Source organism: Bufo bufo, chromosome 6 (assembly GCF_905171765.1).
Source record: "Bufo bufo chromosome 6, aBufBuf1.1, whole genome shotgun sequence".
Taxonomy (NCBI): domain Eukaryota; kingdom Metazoa; phylum Chordata; class Amphibia; order Anura; family Bufonidae; genus Bufo; species Bufo bufo.
The window spans coordinates 401,161,498-401,174,623 of record NC_053394.1 but is presented as its reverse complement, the minus strand read 5'-3'; the positions used below and the strand labels follow the sequence as shown (position 1 = coordinate 401,174,623).

The 13,126-nt window shown below is 45.2% G+C and overlaps 1 protein-coding gene across 1 annotated transcript in view; it reads right to left on the bottom strand.

The window, feature by feature from the left end:
• Positions 1-2,077, bottom strand: part of LOC121005768 (zinc finger protein 260-like) — a 32,175-nt gene extending 30,098 nt beyond the window's left edge. Inside the window, exon 1 of the mRNA XM_040438533.1 lies at positions 2,067-2,077. The gene's annotated coding sequence lies outside the window, so the exon portion shown is untranslated. The remainder of the gene's footprint in view (positions 1-2,066) is intronic.
• Between the last annotated feature and the right edge of the window lie 11,049 nt (positions 2,078-13,126).

Sequence of the window (13,126 nt, the reverse complement as noted above, 5' to 3'; positions counted from 1 at the left end):
TAGTGTATGTAGCAGAGCTGTCTCTGTGATGTGTATGTAGCGGAGCTGTCTCTGTGTGACGTGTATGTAGCAGTGCTGTCTCTGTGTGATGTGTATGTAGTGGAGCTGTCTCTGTGTGATGTGTATGTAGCGGAGCTGTCTCTGTGTGATGTGTATGTAGCAGAGCTGTCTCTGTGTGACGTGTATGTAGTGGAGCTGTCTCTGTGTGACGTGTATGTAGCGGAGCTGTCTCTGTGTGATGTGTATGTAGCAGAGCTGTCTCTGTGTGATGTGTATGTAGCAGAGCTGTCTCTGTGTGATGTGTATGTAGCGGAGCTGTCTCTGTGTGATGTGTATGTAGCGGAGCTGTCTCTGTGTGATGTGTATGTAGCGGAGCTGTCTCTGTGTGATGTGTATGTAGCAGTGCTGTCTCTGTGTGATGTGTATGTAGCAGAGCTGTCTCTGTGTGATGTGTATGTAGCAGTGCTGTCTCTGTGTGATGTGTATGTAGCAGAGCTGTCTCTGTGTGATGTGTATGTAGCAGAGCTGTCTCTGTGTGATGTGTATGTAGCGGAGCTGTCTCTGTGTGATGTGTATGTAGCAGTGCTGTCTCTGTGTGATGTGTATGTAGCGGAGCTGTCTCTGTGTGATGTGTATGTAGCGGAGCTGTCTCTGTGTGATGTGTATGTAGCGGAGCTGTCTCTGTGTGATGTGTATGTAGCGGAGCTGTCTCTGTGTGATGTGTATGTAGCAGAGCTGTCTCTGTGTGATGTGTATGTAGCGGAGCTGTCTCTGTGTGATGTGTATGTAGCGGAGCTGTCTCTGTGTGATGTGTATGTAGCGGAGCTGTCTCTGTGTGATGTGTATGTAGCGGAGCTGTCTCTGTGTGACGTGTATGTAGCAGAGCTGTCTCTGAATGATGTGTATGTAGCAGAGCTGTCTCTGTGTGATGTGTATGTAGCGGAGCTGTCTCTGTGTGATGTGTATGTAGCGGAGCTGTCTCTGTGTGATGTGTATGTAGCAGAGCTGTCTCTGTGTGATGTGTATGTAGCGGAGCTGTCTCTGTGTGACGTGTATGTAGCGGAGCTGTCTCTGTGTGACGTGTATGTAGCAGAGCTGTCTCTGAATGATGTGTATGTAGCAGAGCTGTCTCTGTGTGATGTGTATGTAGCGGAGCTGTCTCTGTGTGATGTGTATGTAGCGGAGCTGTCTCTGTGTGACGTGTATGTAGCAGAGCTCTCTGTGTGATGTGTATGTGGTGTTCTTGGTAAGGTCACTGTAGCCCCACGGCCTCTTTAGTTGGACTCCACCACTCATATTGATGACCTATCTTTGGTGTTCGGAGTTTAAATAAAGCTTGTTGAAAGGAGAGCAGCCAATCAACAAGCGTTTAAGCTGTGGGCACTTAGAAGCGATCATAGTCATGCCTAGTATTAGCACGGCTGTGATTGGCCGGCGCACCATGTGACCCTGCATACATAAATGCTGGATCACGTGGTGTGCCGCCATCCTCTGTGAGTGACCTGTAGGCATTTCTGGTCGGTGCAATCCTCCTCCTGTAGTGCACCAGTGACACAGAAATACAATAGTGAATCCGTGAGGTAATTGTGTCAGCGACACTAAGCCTATATTTTTTTAAATTAAGAACACCCCTTTTCTCATCTGTCTAAGGCCTGTGTCAGACGAGCGAGTCCATTGGCGGGAATCAAGCTCCATGTGTGAGCGTTATCCTCGGAGCCCACAGCATTACACTGATTTATAATGCTCTGTGACTCTGTATGACCTTACTGCTACAGAATGGTAGTGGAATAACACTGTCAGTATGATCCTGTATCAGTAAGGTCATGCACAGACACACAGCATTATAAATCAGTGTAATATCCAAGAACAACATAGGGGCCTGTATACTTATTATGGCGCTGAGAAGCCGTTATTAGATCAAAGCAGCGATGTGATCCAGGTTCATTCTTGTTTTGGGAGATTTTATAGATCCTTTCCTTTTTTTGCACTCTGGTGTTAGCACTCCTCCCATTGTTAGCATGGTTACATGCTGGAGGTAATGTCACGACCATGGTCATGGTCATGACTCCTTAACCGCATGCTGTTGCCTGCGGTCTCGTTTGGTTGTTTCAACCACAGGTGAGGGCCGCTTGTTTGTTGCCTCACTTGTGGTTGCCGTTGGCAACATGTTCTTCTGATTGTACTTGGCAGTATAGCAGCCTGAGCTGTTGCTAGGCAGCTTGCTGTCAAGTGCATGCGGTTACACCTGGTTAGGTGTGTGTGTGTTTATGCATGCACTTTGTGTGTCATTTGTGCACGAGCTTTACTTATGTGTGCATGTCCCCTTTAAGTGGCTGTCTTCCCTTCCCTGGTGTGAGAAGGGTTAAATCCCTTCCTAGTATGTGAGCACTGGGTGTGTCTGTGTGGGTGTGGCTACTCGGGCCTATATAGCTTCTGATTCAGAAGTCTGAGGGGTACTTCATATGCTGTATATGTTTCCCTTCTCCCTTATAGCTTGGCCAGTGAGACTCCTGTTGCTCCGTGTCTAGGAGGAACAGGTCGTCTTACCCTGCTCCTAGTCCAGGGCCACCCTGAGGGCTAGTAGGAATTACAGGTTCCAGTGTATGAGCCCTCCCACCATCGGGTTCGGCTCATACGGCTAGGAGACAGGGTCAGAATTAGGGATGTGATAGGCGGTGACCTGCTCCCTGATTCCTGTCCTGGCCTAACATCTATGCTTCAGAGAGACATCGCACGGCTGAGGGTTTCCCCCATCCTCAGCCGTGACAGGTAACTGGTGAGTTGTTTGTGAGTCGGCCTGATGCTCCTGTAATTTGCCCACTGGCTCCTGGTATTGCCCATACCGCTCAGGTAGGAGAGTGTTAGGTCCCCGAGCTACTTGAGAAACCTTGGCGCGGTGCTTGGGCTCAGACATGTCCTACACCGTAGGACATGTTGGCTAATCTCTCAATTTTAAAATCAGTTTGAGGGTTTAGTAAGACCGCAGAGTGCACCTGTCTTTGTTATTATTTTGTTATATTGCTTTATTGATTATCACATCCACATAATTGCTATCTTGTGTAGGATGTCTATTGTGGTACTTGTGGTTCGCTGCGGGCATCCTCCACTGTATGCATTTTTGCTGTGGATCGTCATTAGCAACGGGCCACAAGTGCAGGATTTGCTCCCCTATATACACTCACCTAAAGAATTATTAGGAACACCTGTTCTATTTCTCATTAATGCAATTATCTAGTCAACCAATCACATGGCAGTTGCTTCAATGCATTTAGGGGGGTGGTCCTGGTCAAGACAATCTCCTGAACTCCAAACTGAATGTCAAAATGGGAAAGAAAGGTGATTTAAGCAATTTTGAGCGTGGCATGGTTGTTGGTGCCAGACGGGCCGGTCTGAGTATTTCACAATCTGCTCAGTTACCGGGATTTTCACGCACAACCATTTCTAGGGTTTACAAAGAATGGTGTGAAAAGGAAAAAACATCCAGTATGCGGCAGTCCTGTGGGCGAACATGCCTTGTGGATGCTAGAGGTCAGAGGAGAATGGGCCGACTGATTCAAGCTGATAGAAGAGCAACGTTGACTGAAATAACCACTCGTTACAACCGAGGTATGCAGCAAAGCATTTGTGAAGCCACAACACGCACAACCTTGAGGCGGATGGGCTACAACAGCAGAAGACCCCACCGGGTACCTCTCATCTCCACTACAAATAGGAAAAAGAGGCTACAATTTGCACGAGCTCACCAAAATTGGACTGTTGAAGACTGGAAAAATGTTGCCTGGTCTGATGAGTCTCGATTTCTGTTGAGACATTCAAATGGTAGAGTCCGAATTTGGCGTAAACAGAATGAGAACATGTATCCATCATGCCTTGTTACCACTGTGGTGTAATGGTGTGGGGGATGTTTTCTGGGCACACTTTAGGCTCCTTAGTTCCAATTGGGCATCGATTAAATGCCTACCTGAACATTGTTTCTGACCATGTCCATCCCTTCATGACCACCATGTACCCATCCTCTGATGGTTACTTCCAGCAGGATAGTGCACCATGTCACAAAGCTCGAATCATTTCAAATTGGTTTCTCGAACATGACATTGAGTTCACTGTACTAAAATGGCCCCCACAGTCACCAGATCTCAACCCAATAGAGCATCTTTGGGATGTGGTGGAACGGGAGCTTCGTGCCCTTGATGTGCATCCCTCAAATCTCCATCAACCGCAAGATGCTATCCTATCAATATGGGCCAACATTTCTAAAGAATGCTATCAGCACCTTGTTGAATCAATGCCACGTAGAATTAAGGCAGTTCTGAAGGCAAAAGGGGGTCCAACACCGTATTAGTATGGTGTTCCTAATAATTCTTTAGGTGAGTGTATATGCACGACTGCATGTGGGTTTGAGCACTTCCTGCTTGTTTAATACCACGCCATTCTATTCAGTTTGTATGTATAAAAATATAACCTCATGGTAATTGTAATGTTTGTTTTTTCATTCCACTTCATAAATAATTTTGCTACAATATAGCAATACATTAGATGGCATGGATCTCGGAGGAATTCAACAACTGTGACGACCACGTTTAATTGAATTTCCTCATGCCAGCCCACACACATCCGCCACAAGAATGACCCCTGTCTTATGTAAATACAGCGGCATAAAAGGCCTTTTCTGTCCGGTGAATGCCTAATGTTTGGGGCCTGTACTCCACTGGCCTGCAGTAAAATTGATATCCAATGACCGTCTACTATACCTCCAGCCACATAATCACTTGATCTTTTCTGTACGGTGAATGCATAATTTTTGGGGCCTGTAATCTAACTGGCCAACAGTAAAATTGTCATACGGTGACCGCCTAATGTACCTCCAGCCACAAAATCACTTGTTCTTTTCTGTACTGTAAATGCCTAATGTTTGGGGCCTGTACTCCACTGGCCTGCAGTAAAATTTTTATCCATTGACTACATAATGTACCTCGAGCCACATAATCACAATTTCTTTTATGTCAGGTGAATGCCTAATTTTTAGGACCCGTAGTCCCGTGGCCTAAAATAAAAATTTTCCTAGGTTCCAGCAGGGCACATTTTTGAGAATTTCCCATTAAGACGCATAAAAATGGCCCCTGATTAAAATACATATTTTTTTGTGGGAATTTTTGTCATTGATCCCCCTCTGGTATGTCACTGTCCATGTTGTGGGACTATTTGTGCACTTCTAGTAAGTATTTGGTGGCTGTAAATATGACCTGAAGGTTTTTCAGGTTCGCCTGCCATTAAAGTGAATGGGGCCCGCAGCGAACTTGCGGTTCGCGAACATTTCATCGCGTTTGCGAATCGTCCCGGCCGATTTTCGTCCATCACTAACAATAAATATAAAGTTTTGTTTGGTTGTTAACCACCGATGTGTTAAGGAATAAAATGGATTAAAATGGAAAATCTGCCAAAAAAGTGAAATTTAGAAATTTCATCTCCATTTTCCTTTAATTCTTGTGGAACACCTAAACATAGTACATAACATAAGGCCGAAAACAGACATTTGTCCATCGAGTTCGGCCTGTCATCCTGCAAGTTGATCCAGAGGAAGGCAAAAAAAAAAAACTGTTAGGTAGAAGCCAATTTTCGCCACTTTAGGGGAATAAAAAATTCCTTCCCGACTCCAATCAGGCAATCAGAATAACTCCCTGGATCAACGACCCATCTCTAGTAGCTATAGCCTGTAATATTATTACGCTCCAGAAACACATCCAGGCCCCTCTTGAATTCCTTTATTGTACTCACCATCACCACCTCCTCAGGCAGAGAGTTCCATAGTCTCACTGCTCTTACCGTAAAGAATCCTTTTCTATGTTTGTGTACAAACCTTCTTTCCTCCAGACGCAGAGGATGTCCCCTCGTCACAGTCCTGGGGATAAATAGATGATGGGAGAGATCTCTGTACTAACCCCTGATATATTTATATATAGTAATTAGATCTCCCCTCAGTCGTCTTTTTTCTAAAGTGAATAACCCTAATTTTGATAATCTTTTAGGGTACTGTAGTTGCCCCATTCCAGTTATTACTTTAGTTGCCCTCCTCTGGACCCTCTCCAGCTCTGCTATGTCTGCCTTGTTTACAGGAGCCCAGAACTGTACACAGTACTCCATGTGTGGTCTGACTAGCGATTTGTAAAGTGGTAGGACTATGTTTTCATCACGGGCACCTATGCCCCTTCTGATGCAACCCATTATCTTATTGGCCTTGGCAGAAGCTGCCTGACACTGGTTTTTGCAGCTTAGTCTAATTCCTAGATCCTTTTCCATGTCAGTGTTACCGAGTGTTTTATCATTTAGTATGTACGGGTGACTTGCATTATTCCTTCCCATGTGCATAACCTTACATTTGTCAGTGTTAACCACCTCAGGACCGCCGTACGCAGGATTGCGTCTTTGCGGCGGTCCTGTTGTTCTGGGTGGACGCGCCGGTGCGTCCTCTCGCGAGACGCGAGATTTCGTGCATTGCCGGCCCGCGCATGCGCATCGCGGGCCGGCAAAAGTTAAAGAAGTATTTAGTCACCAGCCTGCCAGCAACGATCATTGGCTGGCAGGCTGGCGATTTTCAAAAAATCGAATCAGAAGCCAGATAACAGATCATATTAGTAAATATGATCTGTTATATGGCTTGTCTGCTCCTGTGCTGGTCCTTTTCGTCGGTTGGATCCAGCAGAGGAGCAGACTTCACAGTGAGTAGCACCAACACCACACTTTAGCCCCAGATCACCCCCCTGCACCCCAATTAACCCTTTGATCACCCCTTTGATCGCCCCTGTCAATCACTATTGAAAGGAAAAAAAGTGATCAGTGTAAACTGTCACTTTTTTTTTTTCACTAGTATTGGCTGTTAGGTTTTAGGGATAGTTTAGGCCCCTTGGTTAGGTAGTTAGCGTCAGTTAGCGCCCAGCCCACCGCACCGCAGTCACTTTTATTCCCTGATTAGCGTATCGCTAATCAGCATTTGTACTTTTATAGTATCTGTAAGTGATCAAAACTGATCACGGTCAGATCTATAATAGTATTAGTGTCACTTTAGTTCGCCCTCCACCCAAAACGCAGTGTTTGCCCGATCAGGCCTGATCGGTCGCCCACACGTGCGTTCACCCACGCCCGCCCCACCGCAGTGACAAAAAAAATTTTGTTTTTTGATCACTGCACATTCACTTTACAAGCACTGCGGCGATAAAAAAATCAGTTTTGATATTTTTTATCAACCGCAGCAGCCTCCGGTACTTCGCTAGCCTCCCCTTTGTAAGACAGGTTTGCTTTTTTTCTTGGGTAGTCTCAGGGAATACCCCTAAATTTTGTAGTCCAAATGTCAAACAGGGGGTATTCTTCTGAAGAGGCCTACAGGATTCTGACCCAGTCGGATGAGGAGTGGGAACCCTCATCTGATGAATCTAGCGGGTCAGAATATGAACCTGTGGAAAGCAGTGGCTCTCTGACCCAAAGTTCGGACGAGGAGGTGGAGGTCCCTGGCAGCACCAGGCGTACCCGGCCCCGTGTCGCTAGACCACAGGTTACGCAGGATCCGTTTCAAGAGCAGCAGAGTGGGGCTGTCGCTGCCGGATCACGTGGTGAGGCATACACCAGCAGCGCAGCCCTTCCTGGACCTAGTACCAGCACTGCCGTACAACATGGTGACGTGGCGAGCACCAGAAGGGCAGTTGAAGCTGGTACGGTGGCACGTGCACTAGTTACCCCGTCGCAGCCACCGCGCAGACAGGCCCGTAGAGCCCCTAGAATCCCTGAGGTGCTGGCAAACCCTGATTGGCAGTCACCAACTTCAGCCGCACCTGTAGTTCCCCCTTTCACCGCCCAGTCTGGAGTTCGGGTTGAGACGGCTCAAATCGGTTCGGCCCTGGGATTTTTTGAGCTGTTCTTGACTGCGGAGCTCTTGGACTTAGTCGTGGCAGAAACAAATCGGTATGCCACACAATTTATATCCGCCAACCCGGGAAGCTCTTATGCCCAGTCTTTCCGGTGGAAACCAGTCCAAGTTTCCGAAATTAAAATTTTTTTGGGCCTTCTCCTCAACATGGGTCTAACTAAAAAGCATGAATTGCGGTCATATTGGTCCACGAACCCAATTCATCACATGCCCATGTTCTCTGCTGCTATGTCCAGGACACGATTTGAGACCATCCTACGTTTTCTGCATTTTAGCGACAACACCACCTCCCGTCCCAGAGGCCACCCAGCTTTTGACCGGCTCCACAAAATTCGGCCCCTCATAGACCATTTCAACCAGAAATTTGCAGATTTGTATACCCCTGAGCAAAACATCTGCGTAGACGAGTCCCTAATACATTTTACCGGGCGCCTTGGCTTCAAACAATACATCCCAAGCAAGCGTGCCCGGTATGGGGTCAAATTGTATAAGCTCTGTGAAAGGGCCACAGGCTATACCCACAAATTTCGGATCTATGAGGGAAAAGATCAGACCCTGGAGCCGGTCGGTTGCCCTGACTACCTGGGGAGCAGTGGGAAGACAGTCTGGGACTTGGTGTCACCCTTATTCGGCAAGGGGTACCATCTTTATGTGGACAATTTCTACACAAGTGTGGCCCTCTTTAGGCATTTGTTTCTAGAACGGATTTGCTCCTGTGGCACCGCGCGAACTAGTCGCGTGGGCTTCCCCCAACGGCTTGTAACCACCCGTCTTGCAAGGGGGGAGAGGGCTGCCTTGTGTAACGAAGAACTGCTCGCGGTGAAATGGAGAGACAAGCGTGACGTTTACATGCTCTCCTCCATTCACGCAGACACGACAATCCAAATTGAAAGGGCAACCCGTGTCATTGAAAAGCCCCTCTCAGTCCACGACTATAATGCGCTCATGGGAGGGGTGGACTTCAATGACCAGATGTTGGCTCCCTATTTAGTTTCCCGCAGAACCAGACGCTGGTATAAGAAGGTGTCTGTATATTTAATTCAATTGGCGCTGTATAATAGTTTTGTTCTCTACAGTAAGGCTGGGAGAACACGATCCTTCCTCAAATTCCAGGAAGAGATCATCGAGAACCTCCTTTACCCAGGAGGTTCCGTGGCCCCATCCACCAGTGTAGTTAGCCGTCTACACGAGCGACATTTCCCCAGTGTCGTTGCTGGTACCTCAACCCAACCGCCACCCCGAAAAAAATGTTGTGTCTGTAGCAGGAGTGGAATAAGGCGTGACACCCGCTATTTCTGTCCTGACTGTCCTGACCACCCTGCCCTATGCTTTGGTGAGTGTTTCCGGAAGTACCACACACAGGTACACCTAGCATAGGGATTGCATCTCACAGGACAGGCACACAGGGCTATTAGGGCCCTTTTACTCACAGCTGCTGCAAACCTCTCCTTTCACCTGGGATAAAGTGCATAATGTACTTCGCCACATCTTTGGGCAATTTGCGCTTTGCACATTGTCCCATGGGGAAGGAGAGGTTTGTTCTATAAAGGTAAAAAAAACTAAACAAAAAAAAAATTACCGGTAAGTAAAAAAGTTAAACGTTCAGTTAAAAAAGTTAAAAAAAAGTTTCTATGTTCTGTTCAACAGTTAATAAATTTATTGCGTTGCGGCCTGGTTTTTTCTTTTTTGTTTTGTTTTTTTTACCTTTCAGGTGGACCAACCGATCGACTAGCTGCAGCACTGATGTGCATTCTGACAGAAGCATTGCGCTGCTGTCAGATTACACGCAAGTCGGTGTATGCGGCGCTGCAAGACGAGATTTCTCCTCTGCAGTAAAAGATATGTTTGCCGAGGCATATGAGCTGAGGAGGTGGCGGTGTTCATATACTTTGGCAAACACTTTGTATATATAAAAAAAAAAATCCCGGCAATGATTTATTCATCCACATCGATTGATGTGAATGGAGAAATCTGGTTTGCCAGGGCATACGAGCTGAAGTGGGTATGGATGTTGGGCGGAGCTCCTATGTCCTGGCAGACGCCTTTCCCCTCCTTTTTTTTTTTTTTGGCAGAGATTTTTTCATCCACATTGATCGATGCGAATGAAGAAATCTGTGCCGTTCATTTTTTTCTTTCAGCCCAGAGGCTGAACGGAAAAAAAAAATCTCATTACCCGTATGCTCAATATAAGGAGAATAGCAGAAACTCCTAATGCTGGGCATACATGTAATGATTGTGGAGACCCTCAAATGCCAGGGCAGTACAAACACCCCACAAATAACACCATTTTGGAAAGAAGACACCCCAAGGTATTCGCTGAGGGGCATATTGAGTCCATGAAAGATTGAAATTTTTGTCCCAAGTTAGCGGAAAGGGAGACTTTGTGAGAACAAAATCAAAAAAATCAATTTCCGCTAACTTGTGCCAAAATTATTTTTTTTCTATGAACTCGCCATGCCCCTCATTGAATACCTTGGGGTGTCTTCTTTCCAAAATGGGGTCACATGTGGGGTATTTATACTGCCCTGGCATTTTAGGGGCCCCAAAGCGTGAGAAGAAGTCTGGTATCCAAATGTCTAAAAATGCCCTCCTAAAAGGAATTTGGGCCCCTTTGCCCACCTAGGCTGCAAAAAAGTGTCACACATGTGGTATCTCCGTATTCAGCAGAAGTTGGGGAATATGTTTTGGGGTGTCATTTTACATATACCCATGCTGGGTGAGATAAATATCTTGGTCAAATGCCAACTTTGTATAAAAAAAATGGGAAAAGTTGTCTTTTGCCAAGATATTTATCTCACCCAGCATGGGTATATGTAAAATGACACCCCAAAACACATTCCCCACCTTCTCCTGAGTACGGAGATACCAGATGTGTGACACTTTTTTGCAGCCTAGGTGGGCAAAGGGGCCCACATTCCAAAGAGCACCTTTCAGATTTCACAGGTCATTTACCTACTTACCAGACATTAGGGCCCCTGGAAAATGCCAGGGCAGTATAACTACCCCACAAGTGACCCCATTTTGGAAAGAAGACACCCCAAGGTATTCCGTGAAGGGCATGGCAAGTTCCTAGAATTTTTTATTTTTTGTCACAAGTTAGTGGAAAATGATGATTTTTTTTTTTTTTTTTCTTACAAAGTCTCATATTCCACTAACTTGTGACAAAAAATAAAAACTTCCATGAACTCACTATGCCCATCAGCGAATACCTTGGGGTCTCTTCTTTCCAAAATGGGGTCACTTGTGGGGTAGTTATACTGCCCTGGCATTCTAGGGGCCCAAATGTGTGGTAAGGAGTTTGAAATCAAATTCAGTAAAAATTGACCTGTGAAATCCGAAAGGTGCTCTTTGGAATATGGGCCCCTTTGCCCACCTAGGCTGAAAAAAAGTGTCACACATCTGGTATCCCCGTACTCAGGAGAAGTTGAGGAATGTGTTTTGGGGTGTCTTTTTACATATACCCATGCTGGGTGAGATAAATATCTTGGTCAAATGACAACTTTGTATAAAAAAATGGGAAAAGTTGTCTTTTGCCAAGATATTTCTCTCACCCAGCATGGGTATATATAAAATGACACCCCAAAACACATTCCCCACCTTCTCCTGAGTACGGAGATACCAGATGTGTGACACTTTTTTGCAGCCTAGGTGGGCAAAGGGGCCCATATTCCAAAGAGCACCTTTCGGATTTCACTCGTCATTTTTTACTGAATTTGATTTCAAACTCCTTACCACACATTTGGGCCCCTAAAATGCCAGGGCAGTATAACTACCCCACAAGTGACCCCATTTTGGAAAGAAGACACCCCAAGGTATTCCGTGAGGGGCATGGCGAGTTCCTAGAATTTTTTATTTTTTGTCACAAGTTAGTGGAAAATGATGATTTTTTTTTTTTTTTTTTTTTTTCATACAAAGTCTCATATTCCACTAACTTGTGACAAAAAATAAAAACTTCCATGAACTCACTATGCCCATCAGCGAATACCTTGGGGTCTCTTCTTTCCAAAATGGGGTCACTTGTGGGGTAGTTATACTGCCCTGGCATTCTAGGGGCCCAAATGTGTGGTAAGGAGTTTGAAATCAAATTCAGTAAAAAATGACGAGTGAAATCCGAAAGGTGCTCTTTGGAATATGGGCCCCTTTGCCCACCTAGGCTGCAAAAAAGTGTCACACATCTGGTATCTCCGTACTCAGGAGAAGGTGGGGAATGTGTTTTGGGGTGTCATTTTATATATACCCATGCTGGGTGAGAGAAATATCTTGGCAAAAGACAACTTTTCCCATTTTTTTATACAAAGTTGTCATTTGACCAAGATATTTATCTCACCCAGCATGGGTATATGTAAAAAGACACCCCAAAACACATTCCTCAACTTCTCCTGAGTACGGGGATACCAGATGTGTGACACTTTTTTGCAGCCTAGGTGGGCAAAGGGGCCCATATTCCAAAGAGCACCTTTCGGATTTCACAGGTCAATTTTTACTGAATTTGATTTCAAACTCCTTACCACACATTTGGGCCCCTAGAATGCCAGGGCAGTATAACTACCCCACAAGTGACCCCATTTTGGAAAGAAGAGACCCCAAGGTATTCGCTGATGGGCATAGTGAGTTCATAGAACTTTTTATTTTTTGTCACAAGTTAGTGGAATATGAGACTTTGTAAGAAAAAAAAAAAAAAAAATCATCATTTTCCGCTAACTTGTGACAAAAAATAAAAAGTTCTATGAACTCACTATGCCCATCAGCGAATACCTTAGGGTGTGTACTTTCAGAAATGGGGTCATTTGTGGGGTGTTTGTACTGTCTGGGCATTGTAGAACCTCAGGAAACATGACAGGTGCTCAGAAAGTCAGAGCTGCTTCAAAAAGCGGAAATTCACATTTTTGTACCATAGTTTGTAAACGCTATAACTTTTACCCAAACCATTTTTTTTCTACCCAAACATTTTTTTTTTATCAAAGACATGTAGAACTATAAATTTAGAGCAAAATTTCTATATGGATGTCGTTTTTTTTTGCAAAATTTTACAACTGAAAGTGAAAAATGTCATTTTTTTGCAAAAAAATCGTTAAATTTCGATTAATAACAAAAAAAGTAAAAATGTCAGCAGCAATGAAATACCACCAAATGAAAGCTCTATTAGTGAGAAGAAAAGGAGGTAAAATTCATTTGGGTGGTAAGTTGCATGACCGAGCAATAAACGGT